Genomic DNA, 23,843 nt, shown 5'->3' on the forward strand with positions numbered 1-23,843 from the left:
CTCTGTCCAGTGGTTAATTTGTTAAAAAAACATAAGTGTTTGTTCTCTCGTCAGGAAGCAGTTTGCACCAGCCTATTTCTCTTGTTAGCACCGCCTAAAACAGAACCATACTAATCATGAAAGCGGGGAGAGAATGTGGCATAATGGTCAGAGCTGCCAACTTCAGAGCTGGAGAACTAGGTTTGAGTCTCGGCGTCCGCTCAACTTCCTGTGATTCTGGGCAAATCACTTGAGCTCCCCGTGCCTACCATAAATGAATGTGTCCTTAACTGGTGCACATGAAAAGTGCCGGTGTTGATGATTAAGCGCTGGTGCTGAACACCAGAAACCACCGGCTCAAATTAAGCACTACCTCTGTCTACTTCTATATTTCAACCAATTTTCTTGTCTCTGCCTACCGCTACTTCTGACTCCATCTCTCTTTGCTGAGGCTCCCAAAAATACATCTTTTAATTGTTTTTCTGTAACCCCATTTCTGAAAGCTTGCTTAGCATCATTCAGACTTGAATCAGCAGAAAGTGGGTAATAAAATCCAAAATTGTACCGAAAAATATGTGTGGTGCAGAGCAGGCCACTGCATTGATGTATGCCAACCTCCCTTACACCCATATAATTAGACGGGTGGAAATTATAGTAAAAGGAACAGATATGTACCGACTTCATGTAATTGTCTTAGAATGGCTTTAAGATGTATATCAAATAGGATGGCCCGATTTAAATTTAGGAAACCGGGTGGTATTTCAAATGCTGGAGTAAAGGGTCCTCCTTATACGAGACTAGTCAGATTTGACCATGATGGTTAGTATGCTTCGTCTTAAGTGGTGCAGAGTATAAAGCCTGGACATCTGCAACTCATTACCAATTTCCATCAAACATCAATCTTTGCATAGCTTGCAGAAGTACCAGTAGTCATCCTTAAGAATCAGTGAGAACGCTCACATACTCTGTTTGAAGGAGAAATCATAGAAAGAATGCCCCTCCATGTGGGCTTGAGACTGAAGTTCATTGGACAAAAGAGATATCCGCAGGGCCGGACTGGCCATAGCGGGCACCGGGCGTTTCCCCGGTAGGCCGCCAGGGTGGTGGCCAGTTTTAGGCCCTTTTTAGGCCGGTTTTTGTTACCGACGGCCTGCAATATTGGCCCCCTGTAACAAAAACGGCCGAAATCGGCCGTATCAAACAGCTCGACCGAACCCTCCTTCTCACCCACAGGGGGGCCGGCGACCTGTTTGCCAGGGCCGGTTTCAGTTCCCAGTCCTGCCCTGGATATCCGTTCATACATTATATAGGTAGCCAGGCACGCTTCAGGATGCTATGAGGGACGTTCTTTTTTTTTTTTTTTAACATACAGTATTTATTTATGGGGGTCTTTCGAAGTTCAAAGTGAGTAACCACGGATGAATGTGTTACATGGATGGAAACAAGACACACAGCTACAAGCACCAAGCACTGAAATACTCTTTCCTGGTCCGTGAGCCACATAGATGGTTGCAAAGAAAGGAGGCTGTACAAAAGCTACCGCTGCCCCGTACTATAAGTGTGAAGACATGTAGTGTTGAAATACTCAGCCACCATCACTGTCAGTACAGCGAGCACTACATTTACTACTTCAGTCACCAAAAGTGACATTACCCACACTGCAACCTACAGCAACTTAACAGCACTGCCAGTACCACCACTTAGGGGTTGTTTACGAGTCTGATGGTTCAATATCCTCCAGACACGCCGGGGTGCGCGGTGGCGGTTTCCCCACCGCCCTATTATGAGTTGGTAGGTGGGACCGCCACAGTCCCGCTGCAGCCGCCAGGGAACCGCTATTCCCTGGCGTTGTTGATGTAGTGAAGAAGCATTAGAATATATCTATTTACTATGCATGCGAATACATCACATGTCTCCCCAACTCGGTCGCCACAACGACAATGCCGCCACCACGCACACCACCACACCGCAAGCTGCCACAACGACTTGCCGTCGGGGCGCACTGTACTTAGGAATAGTATTATTTACTATTCCTACTCCAGTTTGTGCAACAGCAAGGATGGTGTTGGATTGTCTATCCAACACCCGCGCGGCCCCGACAGCAAGCCACCGAAACGACCCGCGATGCAACGGCACACGTGGCAACAACGCGGCCATTGCAACAACCGCATTGCACAGGTACCGCGCTGTGGAGACAGCGTTGCAAAAGCTGTCTCCGAAGCATCAATATGATTGGCGGAACCGGGCATATTATGAGTTTTCCCCCACACTCCTTTCTATTAAGCTGACTTACCAGTCTCAGGCTGCACGGAAGCAACATTTCAGGGTGGCAGAATAGAAACTATTTGTTGGTGGGGTAATAGGGTGTGACACCAATTACCCGGCATCCAATGCTGCTTTGTAATGTCTACGAAACATGCGATTCATCGATAGATTAGCACCTAATACTTTTAATTCCTAGTTATTTATGCGTGATATTGTATACTTCAATACTTACTGGCACACTTCTACTGAGTTTTTATTGATGAAATATTTATGAGTAAAATTATTTATTTTTAAATATAAATTTCCTTTAATAATGAACTTTCTATGTATGTAATGATTGCAATGATTTTAAATAGTTGTGCAACAAACAAACTAATCTAATCTAATATTACTTCTTTTGCAACAAACCCACCCATGGATGCAGCAACAAAACACAATAAGAACACCGCCTCGATCCTTATGCACCATAAAAAAACTCAACCCATATAGGTCACAGGAAAACACACACACATTCCTCCAGCCACTGCTGTCCCACGGAGTGGCAGCTACTGGTCCACAAATGCACTTTGGTCCCTCATCATGATTATGAAGCATTATATAAAAAGCATTTTCAGAACAACACAATACAATGGCATCTGGAAGTGGGGACAGATAAGCCATTGGATTGCCTTCTTTTGGTCTTACGGTTTTCCTAATGGGCCTTTGCCAAAATGTCCTAAGCCCCTTGGATCAGGTCTTATGGCCCTTGTTGGGGCAAAGTGCCGGATCCAGCTCACAGCACTCAGGTAGGTCTAGGACCCAGGAAATTCAAAGGTACCCAACGGAGAAAGCAGTTGGAGCAGCCGCGGTCGGTAGTAGGAGTAACTGCAGGGCGGTGACGTGGGGAGGGGGAGGGGGAGGGGCAGGGTGGGGGGTAGTAAACTATGGGTTAAGGAGGTTTACAGGTAAGTTAACATATAAATTAATAAAACGCATTTCGTTGCCTGCACTGCATCACATTTGGGGATGCAGTGCACGCAACGAAATTCGTTTTATTAATTTATATGTTAACTTACCTGTAAACCTCCGTAATCCATAGTTTACTACCCCCCACCCTGCCCCTCCCCCTCCCCACGTCACCGCCCTGCAGTTACTCCTACTACAGACCGCGGCTGAGCTGGAGGCTATATACTGTCAGGTGTGGAGCATGCATACCCCGATAGTGTTGGTAAAATGGGCTGCATGTTTCTATTTTATACTACAAAACAGTACAAATTCCAGTTGGCAATTTTAAAATGGGTGCTATGAGACTATATTGTTCTGATTTCTGTTTTTGAACATCTACCGAACTACTCATGTCATATGGAGTCTAAGGAACCCAACTGCTGTTTTTTCTAAACGGCTGTAATTTGCCAGATATTTTGTCCTGGGCATATAATGGTAGAGTATCTGAGAGCCATATGGTGTAAATGCATCAGGTCTAAACCCCTTGGAACGTGTCCACTGGACGCGATACGAAGAAAACCATGGGGGAACTGGAATCATTTTCAAGCTAAATACAATGCACATTACTGCATCAGCTGTCCATCTTAATGCAACACTGTGACAATAGATACACTTTGTAATGGAACCATCAAGGCTCTGAATAACATTTGATTGTAGTCCTGAAGTTTCTGCTTCGTGGGTATATTCACAGGGTCCTACATCCTTATATGAATATCAAAAATGCGATAATGAGCTGGCTGATCCAAAATGCAATAATGAGGGGGCCAATCTACAACCCAGATGCCCAGGTACCCTGTGTGTTGCACTGAGATGTGTGCTGTTATGTATTTATTTTATTTATGCAGCTTTCTATAGTAGGAATGTGTCCCAAAGGGGTTAGAATGTTCTACAAAAGAACCCATGTTGAAATCTGAATATTGAACCTTAGTGGATAAACAAGCCAAAACATAAGGAAATGTGCAAATCATATCCAGGATCTGAACTGAATAAAAGGGTGCAACAAATCCAGATGAATAAAAACGAAAGTAAGACCAATCCAAAGAAAGAGACAACCACAAAAGCGTATGGGGCCTGAGAGGCTGGAAAAACAAAGAACAGAGTGAAATCAAAGCCACCAACCATCTGTCAGACGCAGCAAAAACGTCTAAAGAACAGGAAAAGTGTAAGTTCCTTCTGAAAGGTGCAAGACATGGTGTGATATGAAGAACCTGATGGAAGTTAATTCCAAAATCTTACGGTGCACCTACATAAAGTTTGATTCATACAACATTCGTGTTTAAATATAGGAGGCTCACGGAGAAGGGATTGTGTGTTCTTTGATCCCGTTTGGCCACCAGAATTTTTTAATTCTCAATTAAGTGGGAGGAAGTAGACTTGAATCACTTTTGAGTGTTGCAGATCCTTTTAATTCTGGTCTTTAATGGGAAACCAGTGAAAAGAAGTTAGGACCGAGGAAATGTGACTGAAATTCCTGCATCTACAGACAAAATGAGCAGAACTACACACCACGACTCTAATGGGGGCTAGATACATTTTAAGAAGACCAGTGAGAAGAGAATTTTCCATAGTCCAGTCAGAAAAGTACAAACGTCTGAACTGTAGTCTTTAAATATTGTTCAGGAATGAATTGTCTTTTACCCCAAATCAATTTCAGCTGAAAGTATGCACTTTTGGCCTCAGCAAACATGAGTTGAGGTTTTGTAGGTTATGTATGTTGTCAAAGATGATAGCCATGGATTTCGCAATTTGAGACATCAAGGATTTGTAATTGAGAAGAGTCCAGGGCCCAATCTAAGACTGTATGGAGTAGGCTGTGCTTTTTTGCGAGATTAACAGAAACTCCAGTTTTGCGATGTTACATTTTAGGTATGGACTCAACACCTCACTTTGGGCGTTTTCAAGAGATCTGAAGAGCTGGTAATGTCAATGTCAATGGGGATGAGTCTTCAGATAGATCTGGGTATTATCAGCAAACTCCAGAGTTTCCTCGAATTGCCGGAAGCGGTTCCATATAAAGATGAAGAAGCATTAGTGAAATGATGAAGCCTTGAGAAACCACTTTTTGCAGGCTGGCATTGCAGCATTAAGCATTGCCAATTTTAACCACTTGGGGTCAGTTTGACAAACAGAAGAGGGGTCAATTTAACTCTATGTCTTCAATTTCCCACTAGTTTCTTCAGGATGCTGATCAGGGAGATATGGTTGAAAGTATGAAAGGAAGTGGGTACGTCTAGAGGCACAATGTGGCCTAATGGCTAGAGCGGTCGTCTGTGAAGTTGGGGAACATCCTGTGCTTCAGGGCAAATCACTATGTCTCCCTGTGCCTAACAAAATGAATGTGTCCGTCTGTAACGCAACTGGTGCTCATGTACAGCACTCTGATACCTTCGGGTCTAGTTCGCACTATACAAAACTCCCCAAAAAAAGACAGGAGCATCCAGGAATAGCAGTGTGTCATCTACAAGTTGTATACGTGCACGCTCAATGCTACAACCCTATCTGAATCCAGATCAAAAATTGCCCAAGAGACATGCTTCAGAGGATTTAACTGGCTTTAACTGGTTGTGCTGCAGGTCAGTGATGCATTTGCACAGCACAGCAGTCAGAAAAGCCCTTTACCTCGAGCTGTATGAACTAATCTGGTGCAGAGAAGGGGAGCTCAATGTGATGAGAGGATTTTCTCATACTTCCGCACAGTTGTGCATGCAGAGACGAGGCCTGCAATAGACGTCATGGCATGCGCTTTAATGAAACACCAGCATTGCAATCTAGATACCGCAGAGAGGGGCCAGCGGTTATCTGATGCCATCAGGGGCAGACAGCCATTCGCAGGAATCACTACCTGCTTCGCCGGGGCCACCAGCTGCTGTGAGCTGTGTAGAGTGTCCACCACATACACCTTCCACGTGGCGAATGGCTACCAACTTCACTTTACAACCATTCAGTGCCTTGCAGTCTCCTGTGTGCCTGCAAAGCTTTCATATATCTCCTTGCTTATCACAAGAAGCCACAGGCATGTGTGCCTTCTCTGCCTAGTGACTTGAAATGGAGATGGGATGCCCTTGTCCTCTTCTTAATTTCAATATTTTGCCTTGCATTTGTAAAGGCAACCTCATTACATAGCACCGGCACAGTGAATGCAAGGGGGCCAGATGTGTGGCAGCAATGTTCTGGACATATTCCCATCACAATACATCTGGCCCATAAGCTTGTTTAGTGAAATGAGAGTGGAGCCACACTGATGCCACAGTAGCCCTTGGGGCAGCACCAGATTACGCCAGATGGCCTTATTTCTAGGGGGGGTAGAGCTCCTAAATGGCAAACTGACAATTCACATGGGGTCCGAAAAGCCTTGTACTGGAGCGGAGGGGCATGAAAAAGTTGGTGGAAAAGCCACTCTTTGTTTTCACACTGAAGGTTTTTAACCTGCTTTGCTAACAGATGTTTCGTCCCCAGTGCCACATGCGAGCAAATGTAATGGGGCACCTGTGTGCAACATGACCTCACTGCCTTCTATCCTCCACAGCTTCAACGGGAGCCCAGTGTGTGACTGACGTCACAACATGCTGTAAGTACACACATGACCTAATGGTAATTATTAACAAAGCGGGCGTCTGGCTAACCAGAGAAAATGGCAGCTCTTTCGTTAAAATGTAGCACTTTAATTACAAAAAAAAATACACGAGGAACAAATTGTACAGGAAACTTAATGGGACTGACTGAGGAGCACGGAAATGAGATACTAGAGAAAAGATGCAGGTCAAGAAGAAGCACAATGCAGAAATAACCAAACCAGGGGCGCCGCTTCCAACAGCTGAGCATGGATAAACAGCATTTCTTCCCCTTTAAAGCCTGCCTATGCTTTAGCAATTTATTAGAAGACAGAAAAGACAACAGCATTTTAAAGTTACATCTCTCCACCTCTCCCACAGACACGGTCTCTCTCTCAGACACACAAACACTAGCGAGCGCACACACACACATAGGGACTTATTTATGAAAAGTGTTGCATGGCTAGGTGAAAACAGCGATGCAGCACTTTTACTGTACGGCATTCCATCGCAAGGATGTACAGATACATCAGTATTCCTGATGTATCTCTAGGCGCAAAATTGGCACATTGCTGGAGTGTGTCTGACAACAGACGCAACTCCAGCAATGTGTCTTTTCACATGGGACAAGCCCGATGTGAAAAGCCCTGCGTCACTTTTTACGTAGTGTCGCAGTGAAATCTCACAGATTTCACTGAAATCTCATAGATTTCACTGCTTCACTTCTACGTGCCTTTCCTGAGTCAGAACGCCCACTCTGCATGCATTATGCCTGTTGCAGGGATTATGTAGCACAGGGGTTTACTAAGTGACGCATCTGCCTACATGCGTCACTTTGTAAATATGGTGCAGCATGACGCATTTTTTATGTCGCTGCAACGTCACAAAAAGGCATGCAACAGCGGCGTAAGGGCCTCATTATCAAGGCCCATGTTATAACTGGCACACAAAATAATTTTTTTTCTCTTTCTCTGCGCCGTATAACATACCATTGTCTCACAGAAACACACTATTACTCTCTATCGTAAAATCTGACAAACTCGCACACGCGCTTTCTCTCAGTATCCATCCCTCTGTCTCACAAATCCTGCCATTCTCTTTCTGCTCTTTCTTCCTTACAAATTGCCTCACTTACACTCAGATAAACACACTCACACACAGACTACCGTATTTCCTTTTCAGTAGCGGTCCGTGGAGGGAGTTTGGTGGGGTAGTGAGGCGGGGCGGGGGGAAGGGCAGGGTGGGGAAATGTACACACCGGAATATGGATGAACAGAGGTAAGTACACATTTAAATAAATAAAACTAATTTCGTTGCGCGCGCTGCATCGCATTTTGCGATGTAGCGCGCTCAAAGGAATTCGTGTAATGCTGTTACCCCCTGCCTTATTATGATGGCAGGGGGAATCATTGGTGAAGCGTGGCAGTCATAAAGACTGCCCGCCACTGTTCCGACAGGCGGTTCTTTTCCGACCACCTGTCTGAACTAAAACATTGGCTCACATTGCGGCGGTGCCTTGCAGGTACTGCCGTAGGGATTATGATATCCCTTTCCTCCGTTCGGTTTGCGACAGACAAACGGCAGCAAAATGAATGGGGGGAAAAGGATTTGGGGGCCCGTAGCGGGCCCCCCTTAATCCCTGGTGCAGGGACATGTATCCTGGGGTGCACCTATTGTGCCTCCCTACAAATCCCTGCCTTATGTGGCAGGAACCGCAGGGTGCCTGCCACGTAGTGCAGGAATGTGTCTGCACCCTCTATTTTGCATTGTGGTGGGGGCTGCTGACTGCATCCCCGCCACAATGCAAAATACAGGTGATGCGGCCACCGTGGTGGGGGGGTCGCATCGTGATTAGTATTGTGGGGAGGCGCCTCATAGGCGACCGGTCCCAAATCCGAATTGATGGCGGACGGACTAAAGTCTGTCCGCCATTGTAATGAGGCCCATAGTTATTAATGTATTGTTCAATTGGGAGATACATACAGTTATATCCTATTTAATATGATCTTACTGATCGAGCCATTCTGATTTGGCACATTACGCCCAAATAGAATTGGTCCAGGTGTTTAGACCTGTATGACTGACTTGAGTGATGGCCAATAAGAATTGCTAGGGCTTCCCATATCCTTCAAGTCTGTCTCAGAGGTCTAGAATCATGTAGGGATTCATGGGACATCAATGCAGGCAAGTTGGGTGGCAAACCAGAGTATTAAATTCAATTACAGAAAATCAGAGTTAAAATTCACCAACAAAATACTGAAACTAGCATATTCCGCTAATCATATTTTACGAAATTTTACTACCTGGCTTTAGTCCCTTCACTGAGCAAGGTATTGCTTTGGGCAATTCAGTTCGCAGAGCCTCGCCATCCAAGTATATCAATCTATTCATTCATTTTCGTGGTGATCCTTGGCAAGTCACCTAATTTCCCTAAGTCTGAGCTCACGGGTTTAACAGAAAATGGGAATTCTAGAAATTGGCTAAAGCCAATATTAAGAAATACAAACCAGACTTTAGGCATATTCAGTGATCAGCTTGGCTAAGAACGATCTTATTGGAAACTCCCCAAAAATTCACTCATACCTGAAGTTCTTAAAAAGGGCAAAAGTAAATATGAAGGCAGGATAGGGAGTCACACAAAAATGTATGTGGAGACATACATGCATTTTATAGTCCTGCATTAAACACCAAACTTCTTGGCTTGAAATACTCTTTAAAAAAACATGGAGGAGTGATTCACAAAGATTTACTCTGGAATAAATTAGCAGATACCCGGAAATCTTCGTATTTACAACAGTCTTCCCCTACAACATGCACAAACATCTGTACTAAAACAAATCTGGGAAGGCATGAAGTACATTCAAAAAGCACATAAAAGTAGCCGGGGCATTGATGACATAGCCAACGGGTGGGATGGTGAGTGAGGTCAGTTGGGAAAAGGCACCCAATTGCACTCGAAAAACCTGGTAGACATAGGCTGGGGCAGCGGACTCGCAAGTCGTTCCCTAATTGGAAATCACATTTGCATGGTCCTATTGAGTGTTATCTGGCTCTGGCTCCTTTGATCTACAGCTTTTAGAAATGTTATGCTCATGCAGCATTTAAGGAGGCCTCCCATCTATTGGATAATTCTGCTATCTGCCTAGAAACGTTGCACGTATCCAGAATGAGATCACTTCTGCAGTATAGAGAAGTTATTTTAATCCATAAAATTGCTAAAATGATGTCTCAACTATGATCTGCTCTAATGTGACACATGAGAAATTCAGGTAAACATAAACAGTAAACGCGCTCAGCACCCGCGCCGAGCCTGGAATGACATGCTGCTCAAAGCACTTCAGAAGTCAAGATTTCTGCTCAATAAATATATGTAACTCAAGAGAATACAAAGAAGCTACTAAATAAAAACTGAAAATCCTTTGGTCTACAATAAAAGTCACACCTTTTATGTCATTGTATTAAGGTAGAAAATACAGTATTTGGAAATATGTCCAAATCATTTATGAATTAGGCAGGTATGATGATCTATACAGATGTTTCCTGATCTGCAGACGTGTTTTCTGAAATTGTTTCTTGTTTCCTTAATCGCTTCCAGATTTTTCATGTACCAGAGATTTCCTTGAATTTTTTCACTTTTCAACATGTCCTCTAGTGTTTCACCTCATCATTGGTTCGCTTCATTTTGATTTTCATCAAATTTAAGGTGTGGTCAGGAGACTGCTTTAGCTGTTTCACGAGCATCAGATAACCAAAAGAAAATGTATAATAAATAAATCTCTGCATGTATACATACAGCGAGGGTCTCAGCCTAAGCTCTTTGCATCCATTGGTCTTTGCAACTGTCAATCACATTTGTTTCTTCCCACCAAAGACCACAGCTTGGGGCAAACCCATCAGCTCACTTCAGCCACTGGCTCTCTTGCACTGTGAGTAATGGCTTTTTCCCTGATCACATGTACACTTTTGCCTACAAAGAAGTGCACGTAAGTGCCAGAGGTGGTGTGTCAATATTCTACACTGCTGTGCTTCTTATTATTTTTATTAGTCTTCCTTATGTGTTCTAACAATATCTTCAGGTTACAGCTTTTCAAAGCCAATACTACCTTTTCCTCGCAACAATATGAATTGTATTTTCCTGTGTTTTGCACTAGCTCTAACAAGGGTCTAACAAGGGTCTCTATACCTGAACTATTTGCACATGCCTGCAAGGAATCATACCATTGTATTAAAATTATATGTGGTGGCAATTTCTTTTCATTTTATTCCAAGCACGTGGCCACCAAGCTAAGGTAGTGGTATATTTTCCTTTTTTTTCTTCTATTCATTTTTGTGGCATAAGTTTGCAGTAAAAGAAATACTATCAAACCAGCTTTCCAAGGCCAGACCTGTTGACTTTGCTAATGTGTCTTTCCATTCCTGAGCCTTACAATACTTCTGGCTAAAATGACAGTGAGAGAGGAAAGTCCAAATGGTACACCGGTCACACTGTACACCTCCAGGAAAAGATCAGAAATGTTTCTAGCAGCCTTTTGCTGACGGACATTTTGGTATTGACAGGCGGGAACACCGACTAGGTACTGCTTCAAATCCCTGGACACATGCAGAATATTGAAGAAATTGACTACCATGAATTGTAATGCTAAATGTGTAATTTATACAATATTTAGCTGACATTTTACACATCTGAAAATTAGACGGGTAGTTTTTTAACATTTCTAATTTAGGATTCTATCAAGGAAGTCATAAAACGTATTTTTCCCAACAATGCACCTATATAATGACACATATTCGTTGATTAGAGTGGCAACATGTAACTAAATCATGTAGGTAGTGGAAGCTAGGAGACACTGCCTTTGGCCCCCTGACTTTGCATCATGCAAAGTGAAGCTGCTGCCATACCTCTGCATTAAATTTGTAATCTAGCTTCTTGAAAACTGAAGGCAGGCTAATGAGCAGTGATTGATAGAAGGTACAAACGACCAGCTGCTAAAATTAATAATAAAATTAGGCTCCATTTAGAAAACAATGTTTAATCTTTCAGGTGTTGCTCTTTAGTCCAGAATGGTCACAGGGAGCAACTTAAGGCTAATAATTGAAATAATTGAAATATGTTGATAGGATGAAACTGCATCCAAGTATGGATGTAGTTTGCACTAAGGACCCGATTCACAAACGTAAACTGACACTTTTGTGTAAGTTTACGACTGTTTGCTATTCACAAAGGTATTTTACTAGTAGTATCTTTGCGACTGCAGAGTCTCCACACATAGAAAGATAGGACAATCCTATATTTTTATGTGCGGAGACTCCGCAGTCATAAAAATATTACTAGTAAAATACCTTTGTGAATAGCAAACAATCTGAAACGAACACAAAATTATACATTTTCCTTTGTAAATCAGGCCCTAAGTTGGGATCCTTACAGTTTAGATCTGGTTTTAGCCAAGTCATTTATATTGATATTAATAACATTATACATGCAACATACTTATATGGACTTCTTGTCAGCTCTCATTATCCATTTGTTGGTTACTATTTGATTCACATTATACTTCTGCCCACTACAGCATACGGCGTGGGGGCAACTAGTAAGCCCACTTCAACAATTGGCTAACTTCACTGTGAGCATCGGCATTCAGCTCTTTTACAAAGAGCGCATCCACACAAAGTAGTTCCCTCCGTACCAGGAGCTGCAATTGCAAACTGTGCTCTGTGAGGCCAAAACATAGTTTTGCTTTTAGCCAATGTTTATTCTGTATAATGGTGATGTCCCGGCAACTCCAAACAAATAAACTTTTACAAAATCTATGACAAAGCAAAAATGCTGACAGTAAATGCCAGACCTCCTGGTTGCCAATGTTTGCTATTTACAGAAGTTGATAATACGCTATAGACCGTTCATGAATGTTGTATGGTCTAATACCATTGTTTGGGACATCATTCTAGATAAACTATTCTTTCACGCTGGTTTATTTTTATGCAAAGTTGACTTTACAGATTTATTTTCAAAAACAAAAACACCTGGAAATATGAAAAGGCAATCTACATATAATAGTGGCATACAGGACTTGCAATATAAGAAGACAAATAAAGTTATCTCTTTGTACCTCTTCCAATGGGACTAATATCTCTGTTGCAGATGAAGGACATAAACCTCCTTGAATTCAATTTCCACTCTGCCTGTACACTATTTTGTGATTGTATTTTGTCAAATAACATAATTGATAGATGTTGCTGTAGATCTTTTTTGCCTTAGTTTCTACAGTGTATTAAATTGGGTTGTATTTCCTGTTTTTGATATAATATGTTATATATGCTCTCTCCCTTCTTTTCCCTCACTCCCTATTTTGCTGTTCAGTTTATTATGATGTAGAGTTCTGTATCTTTTTAGTACTCTGTTTGCCTGTCATTTTTCTCTAAGATCGCTGTATATACATAACTATTACTATGTATTGTTTCTTATGGACATATGCATTTGTTAAATGTTGTATCTCTACTTTTTCTCGAATAAACTTAAACTTAAAAAAAAGAAGACAAATAAAGAACAAACAAGAAAGAATGTATGTAGCAACCTTAAATAAGGCAAGTGCGGACAGGAGGGGCTCGAGATCAGAGACACTGAGATTAAAAGGCAGTGCCTTATGTGGTGTTTTGACTAGCGAAGAGGGCTATAATTTACATGCCATTCATGGGACACTAAAGCAAGGACTGAGACAGGCCCTGAAGACAACATCTTGTGGTTTGCTCTTAAAAGGAAGATGAAATAGTTCTTTTGATCTGAGTGATTCATCCTGTGGCCCAAAGATAAAACACCACATAGATGTTTTTCCTTTAATAACCCACATAAGCAACCAACCATATACAAAAGCAGCTTAGCATGTTGCATGGTGCTGAAAGGCATTATTGATCTTAAACTTGGATATAATATAATGTAATATAATATAATATAATATAATTTAATATAATATAATATAATATATGTGATTCTGTAATACCTGTATAAATATCAGTCACTAACTTCTTTATAATTGGCGTTTTGTGATGCACCAAGTCTCCGATTATAAAGAAAAGACGCTAGAACTTGACTATTAAGAGGTTATTACAGTGGAGTTCTGAAGTCAAGTGCCTGCAGCCACGCCAGCAGCCAAGGTGAAGGGCGGGTCAGGTCATGGAGCATAATTGGAGCAGCTGTTTAAAGTAACAAAATTGGAACTTGCTTTTGTTTTTCTACTCCATTTTAATAGCTTCCAATGCCAAGCAGAGAAAATATGCACTCATTAGAGAGAAAAGCTAGAATCTTTCTGCATCGTTCTACACATTCTGAGCTACTGCACCTTTTTTTAAATGACCTGTATTGGACTGTTTCTAATATCTGTTTGCAGCAAACAGCTAAAAGTTTTTTGAAATGTTTAATTTTGCCCTAGAGTTTTCTATTTCTTTTTCATGTTTGCAAACATGCTTATTCGTTCATGTGAAAGAGCTATGCTTGTGGCAAAGGTTATGATGTGAGCCATGTATTATATGGGATAAAGTACCCCCAGAGTACACTGTAAGAATATGTTACCAAGGAGTTCCATAACCCTATAAGTGAATTCTGCCTTCAGCCTTGTTCCTCTTTCTGGTTATAGAACTCCTGAGTGACTTGCAATATTCTTATAATGTGAAGCACATAGGACTTTACCTCTTATATGATACACAACTATTAGTGCTATTTTGATGAGATTCTAGGGGTAGCTAACAACCCATCTAAAAAAGCAGAGGGAGCCAATATGGTAACCGGATCAGAAAGGATTTTCACAGGCCTAAATTGGACCTAATCAGACATAAACCTAAATTAGGCAAGAGTAAGAGGCAATATTATTGTAACACCAGGCAATACGCGCTGAGACGATTACATTCATTTTAAGTATATCCAAAGAAAAAAATATACAATTAAATGAGAGACATTTGAGAAAAGCAAGCTACAGACCATCTATTTTCAAATAAACCTAGACCCACTCATTCCCTATTTAGCCCCCCACACGTACACATGTGGCACATTCATATATAAGGCACTTGGACACAAATGGCCTAATTTACCTGATGTGGTCAGAGAAGAGGACTTGATTGAGAAGAAATTGTCTCCAGTAAGACATTTCCAGCTCAAAGCAATCCTCCTCTAAATCAAATGAATAAAATGTTGTCAGATTTTGCAGTTCAAAAATTAGTATACATTTTTCAGAACACAAAATCTTAACATTTCACAAATTTAGGCAGAGTATTGAGAATGTCACAATGGTTTAGAAAGTATGTGAACTCAATTGCAGAATCTCAAACATGTATGTGCATAGAAGTTTTCTGTTTGCAACCACTGCAATTTATCCAATAAGACATTTGATCATTTGACAAGGGATCCTCTTATATCGTGCGAATTTAAGCACTTAGTTTTTTGTGCCACTTGTCACTTCCTGTTTATTAATATGCTGAAGCCTCCACTTTTCAAATATTGTAAAATGGAAATCATCTGGGGCAAAGGACATATGATGTCACTTCCTGTGGTGCCAATAGAGAAGGAAGGCAAGTGATGCTACTTCTGGTACTTCCATGATTTTTATTAAAAGACAAAAAAGGGGTCAGCCCAGAATCCAGTGTGCATATCACTCCCAAGTGATTATCAGTTCAATCTTCACCCACAATTTATATTGAAAAGTATCCCACCAATTTGACACATCTGACTGTTAAGCAGCTTTTGTGTAAATACACAGACTAAGAAATTCTGAAGCTAGGAGCGTGGTTTCTTCTCTCCTTGCCCTTTCCTTTGATACAAAGAGGCTTAGACATAATTGGGAGAAGCATGGAGTTGCTATTGGCGAATCATATATGCGTACTACGTTGCAGGAGGTGTGTCTAATACCTCTTATTAGATATACATTTGTTTAAGCAAGTTGCAATTGTTTGTCAGATCTATCTGAATTCTACCCCCGTGTTTTGGTCATTTTGGTCAACACCCATTATTTGAATCTTAAACCATTCTTTGCTACTTCCTCACAGATGTTATATTATTTTAAATGTTTCTCAACTAACCTCAAACGTGGAGATTTTAAATCAGTTTTCCCAAACGCAAAGTTAAAAATAGAGTCCAACTCAAGTGGGCGAGACGAAAGTTGTTGAGGGCCAGAGATTTGTGGAAAATAAATAAGTAAATGAGTAATGTAACAAATGAATAAAACATGACTTTTGCCATACTGTGCCTTTTTATTGACAAAACGTACATTTTGGATATGTCCTGTAAGTCCAGGTAAAAAGAATGTCTACACCATAAATCAGCTGTTTCCAAGACCCTGAGAAATAAACAATGCGACATTGCTTCCAATGGTTTGGAAACACTTGAAAGATTGTAAAATTGCAGAGTACTAAGCTCAGAAAAACTATAACTGCTACTACCATGAGCCCACCTCTTCTCAGTGCATCCAAGATATGGGGCTTCGAAAAAGCATGTAAATCCAGGTATGGTGGCCTCTGGATTCTCTTTTAACCAGCGTGTTAAATGAAGAGAACATCAAACTAAAGAGAGCACGGCCTGCATTTTGTGATGTTACCCTACATGCTTTCTTTAGTCTCAGGACCTAAAAGGTGGTCCCCTTTAAGTGGGAATTAACATATACCTGACTTCTTCTTCTGCTTGTGCTCTGAGTTTGGTTGATACGCTTTGCTGTGGGGAGACAGTGCTGTATATCGAGATTCACAGGACTATACATTGTTACTATTAAAGTGAATGTATTACTCTGCAGGCCTCAACTCTGACCCTTGTCTTTATTTTAGCTGATGTTCGGGGTGTATTATGAGGTTCTAAGGCAATTTCATAGAGCATCAGTTTGTGACAGGTGCATAGATATTGACATAGGTTGAGAAATAGTATACACTACACTGCAGTGAACTAGCATTGTATTCACCGCCTACGGTCCTTATAAACAAAGCCTGCGGGATCTTGATGAGGGGGGTAATGGGAATTACCAGCGACCTCAGGATTTCAAGATCTATGGTAAATCTGCAGGTTTAGGTGAAATACTGAACAAAAACAAGCAGTAATCGCTGGACGAACATCAATTCGGTGGGAATGGGGGATTACAGAGAGGGGATGTGGTGTTTTCTTGTGTGCAAATAGTTTTTAAGTCTTATGGCGCATCAGGGTATCTTTATTGTCCAAGTTATCTGAGGAAGTGAGTGCTGCAGACAGCCATGAAAATAAAAAAAATACTTTAGTATCTCCTAAAATGGAGTCCTTGGGAGAGGAGTCTGATAGTCAAGTTATATACATATTAAAAAACAACTGTGCCCCAAAGAAGTTGGTAACAAGGACAGATGTGACAGTAAATCTGTTGTCTTAACCAGGCTGCATTTTAAAAATATCCTACATTGTTAAGAGACCTGCTGAAGATTTCTTTGTGTACCCACTAATTTCAAGGGTATACTATCATTAGGGTAGCTAGTAGTTAACGCACCTGCTGGGGAGACCTGAATGCATCTAGTCACATGCTTCACTCTCTGTACAACAGCATATGGGGTTGATGTGCCTGGTGCAAAGTGTAATACGTAACACGCAAGTCACCGGTTTGTATATTTTGTAAATAGCTCAGTGGGTTACTGCTTTTGTTACAGCCACACAACACAGTGCTCTTCATCATCAAGCACATTTAATTTCTCACATCCACTTAGTTTTTATTTTTATTCCATGACAGTCTTAAAGTTATCTTCCAATTTTTCTAAAAGTTTGTTATTTATTATATCTGTATTTGCCTGAAAATTGTGTGAGGTTGTGCCTGTACTGCATGTCCAAAAGTTGCGCAATGTCCCTAACAAGGTTGTTTATTGTATTTGAAAAGGTCTGACGCCTTTCTTTGCGCCAAAATAAAGCTTCTAAGTGAATAAATGCATTGTGCCTTATAATATAATTTGGTGTCTGTTTGATTAATGTTGATGCGGATAATTACCCTTTGCTAGTAAGGGTACTGACCAGTTTTTAGCCATACAACCCTCTTCATAAAGAAACTATACTAACGGGCATAAGGGAATAGAGTGATGCCTCCCGAAGGGAGGGAACCTCCAAAGACCTCTTATGCGATCAGGGAGTTCTACTGGAACCATTCCCCAGACTAGCAGGTATCGGGAAGACCCACCGGAGGCTGCCCAGATTTAGCCAAGGAAAATTCTGGTTAAATCATGTTGCTTCTCCACCCCCACGCAAGATATGTAATGGTAAAAAATCTTTCAGACATGCCATCATGTAAATGCTGTCCAGGGCGTGGAATCTGGTGGGGAGCAAAATTAGGCCCAGATCTCTGTACTGGGGTGAATGTATGACATTGTTCTGCATTCTGTCCATCAATTGTTCTTTTATTTGTCACCCCGAGTGGGACGGGTAAGCCCAGACGTGGGTCCCGTGCTCTCCATGCCACTGGAGTCAAGATATCCTGGCTGATGATGGCTGAAAGCCCGAAACCGGTCCTAGGATGCTTGTTTCCAGTACAGGGAGGATCTGGCCTGGCAGTTCGGGCTGGACTGTTCCCATTGGACGCGGGGCCAAGACTGATTTGCATATGGCTGGGTTCAAACTGGAATGGCATGGTGAGCAAAAAAACAATGGATTTAGGCCCAGATCTCTGTACTGGGGTGAATGTATGACATTCTTCTGAATTCTGTCCATCAATTGTTCTTTTTAAAATTGAGCAGTGCGATTTGCCATGGGTCTTCCTCACCCGCCGCGAACACTGCTCCGCTTCTGGCATCCTTTAATAGCAGGTGGCACAGTACAAGGACCAAATACAATGAACACTGCCGCCTTTAGGACCCTGTTTTAATTAATGTAAATATGAATGCATATTTGACAATGGAAAAAGTTATCAGATATTTGAGTAAATGGTCAGCAAAGCAATGACTGGGGGACAACCCTGGCAGTTACTGTCCTATTGGCCTGCCAGTCCCAGACTCAGTTCCTCCCAGTGTTTACTCAGCCATTCATCCCTCCAAAGTCGTTAAAAAAAAAGACCACCACATGTGGCTATATTGACACTTAACATCTGATAGTCTGTAGACAATTAGGTTTGTATGATTTTAAGACAAGTGGTATTTAGGTTTAAGGTAGCAGTACTGGTGGTAAAGACATCCCCACTGTCTTTACCACCAGGTCGAGTGGTAAAGACAGTGGGGATACAACAGCAATTAATGGTAGCCAGGTCTCGTGACTCAGTAGAACAATGAACTCAGAGACTCAGTATTTCATGCATCTGAGGTCGTTAAAATTATGGCCTTTTAGGTGGGTAAGAATACGCATCTGTTATGTTTCGTGGCCCAAAAATAACCTTGGAGTGAACACGCATTCAACAAATATGTGTCAGCTATATTAGTGAACATCCGACTTTGGCATCTGTGTTTTTAATCTAGTTTTAAGTTTTATAAAGTGCTGTCTATTACCTTTGGGATACTTCAGAAGGATGAGTGTTGACAAAAAAGTCTACTTCATGTGGAGATATGGAAGGATAGAGCTTGATCAGGAAAGGTCGGAATTTAGTTCCCGATTTCGAATTTGGCAGATGCGTCACATCTGCCAAAACGTGGTGGATGTCCTGTCCACCATATTTAGAACATACTGCAGTCTACGCACTCTAAATCTGGCAGACGGAAAGTCTGCCACTTTGTGGCAGATGTACTGCCACTGCCAAACTCTAAATCAGGCCCTTATAGTCCTGTTGTTAAACCCTTTCAGAGTTTTTGATTTAAAAGTAATGTTTATTGCAACAAATAATAATACAATTTATGTCTAAATTTGACAATATGGGATTAGATCTGCCAATTTTGGAATACATTTCACCGTGTGATCAGACAGGGAGAAAAGAGAGGGTCATGGAAAGTGGGGATGTGGACAACCTGACCTGCCCAAACACTTGTCCCCCAGGCGGGCCCTTCCCCACTCCCAGCAAAAATGACCTCATCTGGGGGTCACCTCCTATGTCCACGGGAAATTTTAAATGGATCCCAGCTTTGCAGAGCTTTTACGTCAGAACTGGAAACCTATTCTGTGAACCGGTTTCCAACCACCCATGTGTTAGGAGCTCTTCATCAGGAGCCCATGTAATAAGTGAGAAAATCAGGTATCACTTGGCAGCACCTTGTGGGTGAGCAGGCCTGTGGAAGTCAAATTGTACTATAAAAATATCGGGATTATTTTAAGGATGTTCCCGACATTGGCTGCAGTCTTTTGTGCCTAACAGATGTCTTGCGCCCTGCTGGCACCGCTCCACACCCGCTGTTTCCCCGCTCTTTCGTTGAGCAATACTAAGACATGGCTCCTAAGCCTTAGACCACAAAAATGTGCCCTAGGCGGGCATACCATCTTCTAAAGCTGTGGATTTAGAAGTAGATATGACACACCAACAAACAGGAACAGACACAGGAAGTCGACTTATTATGGTCTTAAGCCGACAGTTTTCCAGACCATGGTTGTTTGTGCAGATAAAGACAGCAGGGTCCTAAGATCTACGGTACTCTCGAGGGCATTCCATAGCTATTTCTGCCCAATCAGCTGAAATACCCTTGAAATTCTCAACCCTGGGAGATAAGATAATTCTGCGAGAAAAGCAAAGCAAAGCAAAACAGGAGATGCAAACAAACAGATTCAAACGTTTTGGCAGACGACGTTTTGAAGCCAGAAATACGTGGGCGCAGATAGGACCCATAAAAGATGTTTATTTGTTTCAAAGTAAATTATCGTTGTCACTCAAAGTCCTGTTTCTTTAATTGTGCTGGATGACAGAATCGAATCTGTTTTAAATGAGACCAAACTTCAGACAATATATACATTCAGAAGCAGGGAGGTGAGACCATACATTAATGCAGGAGGGTGGCACCGCTGGTTCTTGCAGGCTGGTGAATGCCAGAGTATGCAAAAATAACACATTTACAATTATTAAATCTAAATTGTAATCATTGACTTAGTCAGGGGTGATCCTGAAAATCTGGCATGGATTCACCGTTAGCGAAAAGCCCTGGACGCCCGAACAAGGCTTGAGGAAGATGAGTCGGAATCTCTGTGATTGAACATCAAAGTAATTTCACAAACTGTTGGTAATAACTCTGTCATTTTTTTTTATCTACCTGTGACTTTCCCATTCACATTTCAGTTTTGTGCAAAGGGTGTCCTTCATTGCCACTTCAGGGCTCTTTTGCTTATAGCATCTTGACAGATTTAGAGTGTGAGTTATTTGGATCTGAGATGATGTTGTCGGGATAATAATTGTGGACCATAAAGGGGTGTGTATGTGTCAGGTGCCCTCTGATTGGCCTGGTGGTATCAGCTGGCTGACCAGTTCTGGGTAAGGTTGTGGGATGTGCTCTTGTAGAATGACTGCCAAACATGTGCAACGTCTCTTGGACGTTCTCAAACCAGGGGCCTAATAGATGCCCTCCACCCCCCCCCCGCCCCTGTGCAGGGGGGGGGGGCAGCCTCCAGGGTTCCTTGTTTTGGAGGGTCCTCCTCATACTCTAAGACATGCGATTGCATGCCTTCCAGAATGTGTGCAATGGCATGGAATAAGAAATAGTTCAATGCTCTGGAAAGCCTCTCTGCTCTCTCGAGCCGGCCCCTGCAGCTGGGGGGTGGGGCAACCGTTCAGGGGGCCCCCATTGGGACCAAGACCAATGAATATCTGTGCAATCTGGGAGACACCAGGTCCCTTATCACATTCTGCAGGGAGGCCTCATCATTTTATGTGATGCAAGTCTGAGACATGACCTTGAAGGTCTCACAAGCATGCTGTGTGCTACACAAAAGCCTGCCATATATCTACTTTGCGGGGAAGAAATGGGTGCCTAGATGAAGGTGCCCTGCCTTCTGACTGTTATTGAATTTCAAGCTCCACATGTTGAAAAGTACTAATTCTGCCATTTACCTGAGTGAGTGAATATTTTTCGTCGCCATATTTTCAGAAAAATGAGTAAGTATGCTACCAAGCCTAGTAATGTCGGGAAGCTTCACAACCAGGGCACCTGTACTTAGCACACTACTCACTCTGGTTTGGACGCACTCTGTCCCCAGGCAGCCGTTGTTCGGTCTTCATGCATTCTGACCACTGCAGGAAAACACAATATGTACAAAATATTACGATAAAACAAATTCACAAAATTATAAAATTAGGGTTTTGAGTAAGGGAATATTTCAAATTAAATAAGAGAACACATAGTTTCTGAGTTTACATCGCATGTGGACTGCAGAGGAAGCCATCGTTTTTAAATTTAAAAACACCAATTAAATACAAAATGAATGCAATACCATAAACCAGAAAGCATAACAAAACATGACATATTATACTATAACTACACATAGCATAACACAACAATATTAACACGAATGTGGTCAACAAATGAGGCTGTCGCTGTGAAGGCGGGCCTTCCAACTCACACGGTGCCACAGTGTGTCACACAATATCGGCTACTTTACACAGTAACCTCATGAGTAGCCAATATCACACGGTGCGTGCACACAATTAACTTGAAACCCTTGCAGAAAGCAGGTTCCATCTAATTGCTTGGATGGTCTGCGCAGCCGATGTCTATTATGGGCTGTAAAAAAATTCACAGGAATTCGCGTTCAGCCTCAAACGTTTTGTTTTGGTGTGGGATGGTGCGGGGAGAGTTAAAGAGCCTTAGGCTGTACTGGGCACAGGGTCCAGCGCGGAGAGGTGTGGCGCAGCAGCCAGTGCAGCTGACTCTGGAGCGCAGGACTCACTGTTCGATCGCCGGAGGCAGCTCAGCTCGGCATCATGTGACTCTGGGCAGTAGCTCACTTAATCTCCCCGACAGTCCCCAGCGCCTGGAAACCCTTAGGGGTGATAAGTTGAGCTTTACAAATCTGCTATCCAATCGACCCCCACCTGCCCCCTGTGGTAACGGAGCCACCCGGCCCGTTCCGCTACGCAGGACACGCATCCACGCACCCGGAGGGCGGGCACGCCCGAAGGTATAAATAAACGGGCTCAAGATCGCTCGTGGTCTTTGGCCCACACTAGTAACCCTGACTGCTGTGTCCCTTATGTTGCCGGCGCCTTATTACACTAGGCCTGCCCCCATTCTACATTGGCGACGAGAGCGGAGCCCACCCGCGCATCGCCCCTCCCGAGTACCTGCAGTGCGGCGATCCCACTGTCGGCGTTCCGAGCAGTCCGCGGAGGCGGGACAGTCTGCGTTTCGACACGCGCGCCCTCGCGCTGACAGGCAGGGCCGCTCGTGACGCTCTGGAGCCCTGGGGGAGGATCGTCTGCCCGCCCACTGCCGGTAAGCTCGCCCCGGAGGGGGAAATCGACCCTCGCGAGCCCGTGCTGTGTCTGGCTGAGGTGGGGAGTGCCCCTTGGTCGTCTGCTGTGCAAGGCCCCCACCTGCCCTGAGAAAGTGTGCGTGAGGGAAGAGAGCTGCAGGGGCGTCCTCGGCAGTGCCTGCCTGAGAAGCTCAGCCCACCGGAACAGGCTGTATTGAAGGGAGCAGCCAGTGGTCTCGCCTGCGCGCAGCGCCAGCCAGGCAGCTACATTCATCCCAGGCGGGGGAGGAAAGAGACAGTGGTCTCGCCCGGAGAGCGGACCTGCAGCCACGGCCAGAGAGGAGTGTGTTGACGGAGAGATGCAGCAGGCATGACCACCCCCGGCACCAGTGGAGGAGGCACCCCGCAACCGCCACCGCAGCGGGCCGCGCAGCCAGCGCCCGCCGCGCCTGGACATGGCGCAGTAGCCCCGCTACCTCCGTTTAGCGAGCTTTCGGACCCCTCTACGGCGGCAGTGCGATGGCGCTCATGGATCGGACGGTTGGAGCACTACTTTGTTGGGGTGCGAGAAACGGATGAAACAGTTAAGAGATCTCTCCTCATGTGCTATGGTGGCGAGGAGCTGTACGACCTCTTCGAGACCCTACCAGACAGAGGGAACGCCAACGACTATGCGGGTGCTATAAGGGCCCTAAATCGTCACTTTGACCCCCAGACTAACCCCGACTTCGAGTGGTTCAAGCTCCGCCAGGCGCGACAAGAAGAAACGGAAACCATCG

At 43.3% G+C, this 23,843-nt stretch overlaps 1 long non-coding RNA gene across 1 annotated transcript in view; it reads right to left on the reverse strand.

The window, feature by feature from the left end:
• Positions 1-23,843, reverse strand: part of LOC146833592 (uncharacterized) — a 156,509-nt gene that overhangs the window by 37,794 nt on the left and 94,872 nt on the right. Inside the window, exon 3 of the long non-coding RNA XR_014960254.1 lies at positions 21,823-21,883. This is a non-coding gene — a long non-coding RNA (uncharacterized LOC146833592). The remainder of the gene's footprint in view (positions 1-21,822; positions 21,884-23,843) is intronic.

The sequence above is a fragment of the Triturus cristatus genome, chromosome 4_2, assembly GCF_964204655.1.
Source record: "Triturus cristatus chromosome 4_2, aTriCri1.1, whole genome shotgun sequence".
NCBI classification, from domain to species: Eukaryota; Metazoa; Chordata; class Amphibia; order Caudata; family Salamandridae; genus Triturus; species Triturus cristatus.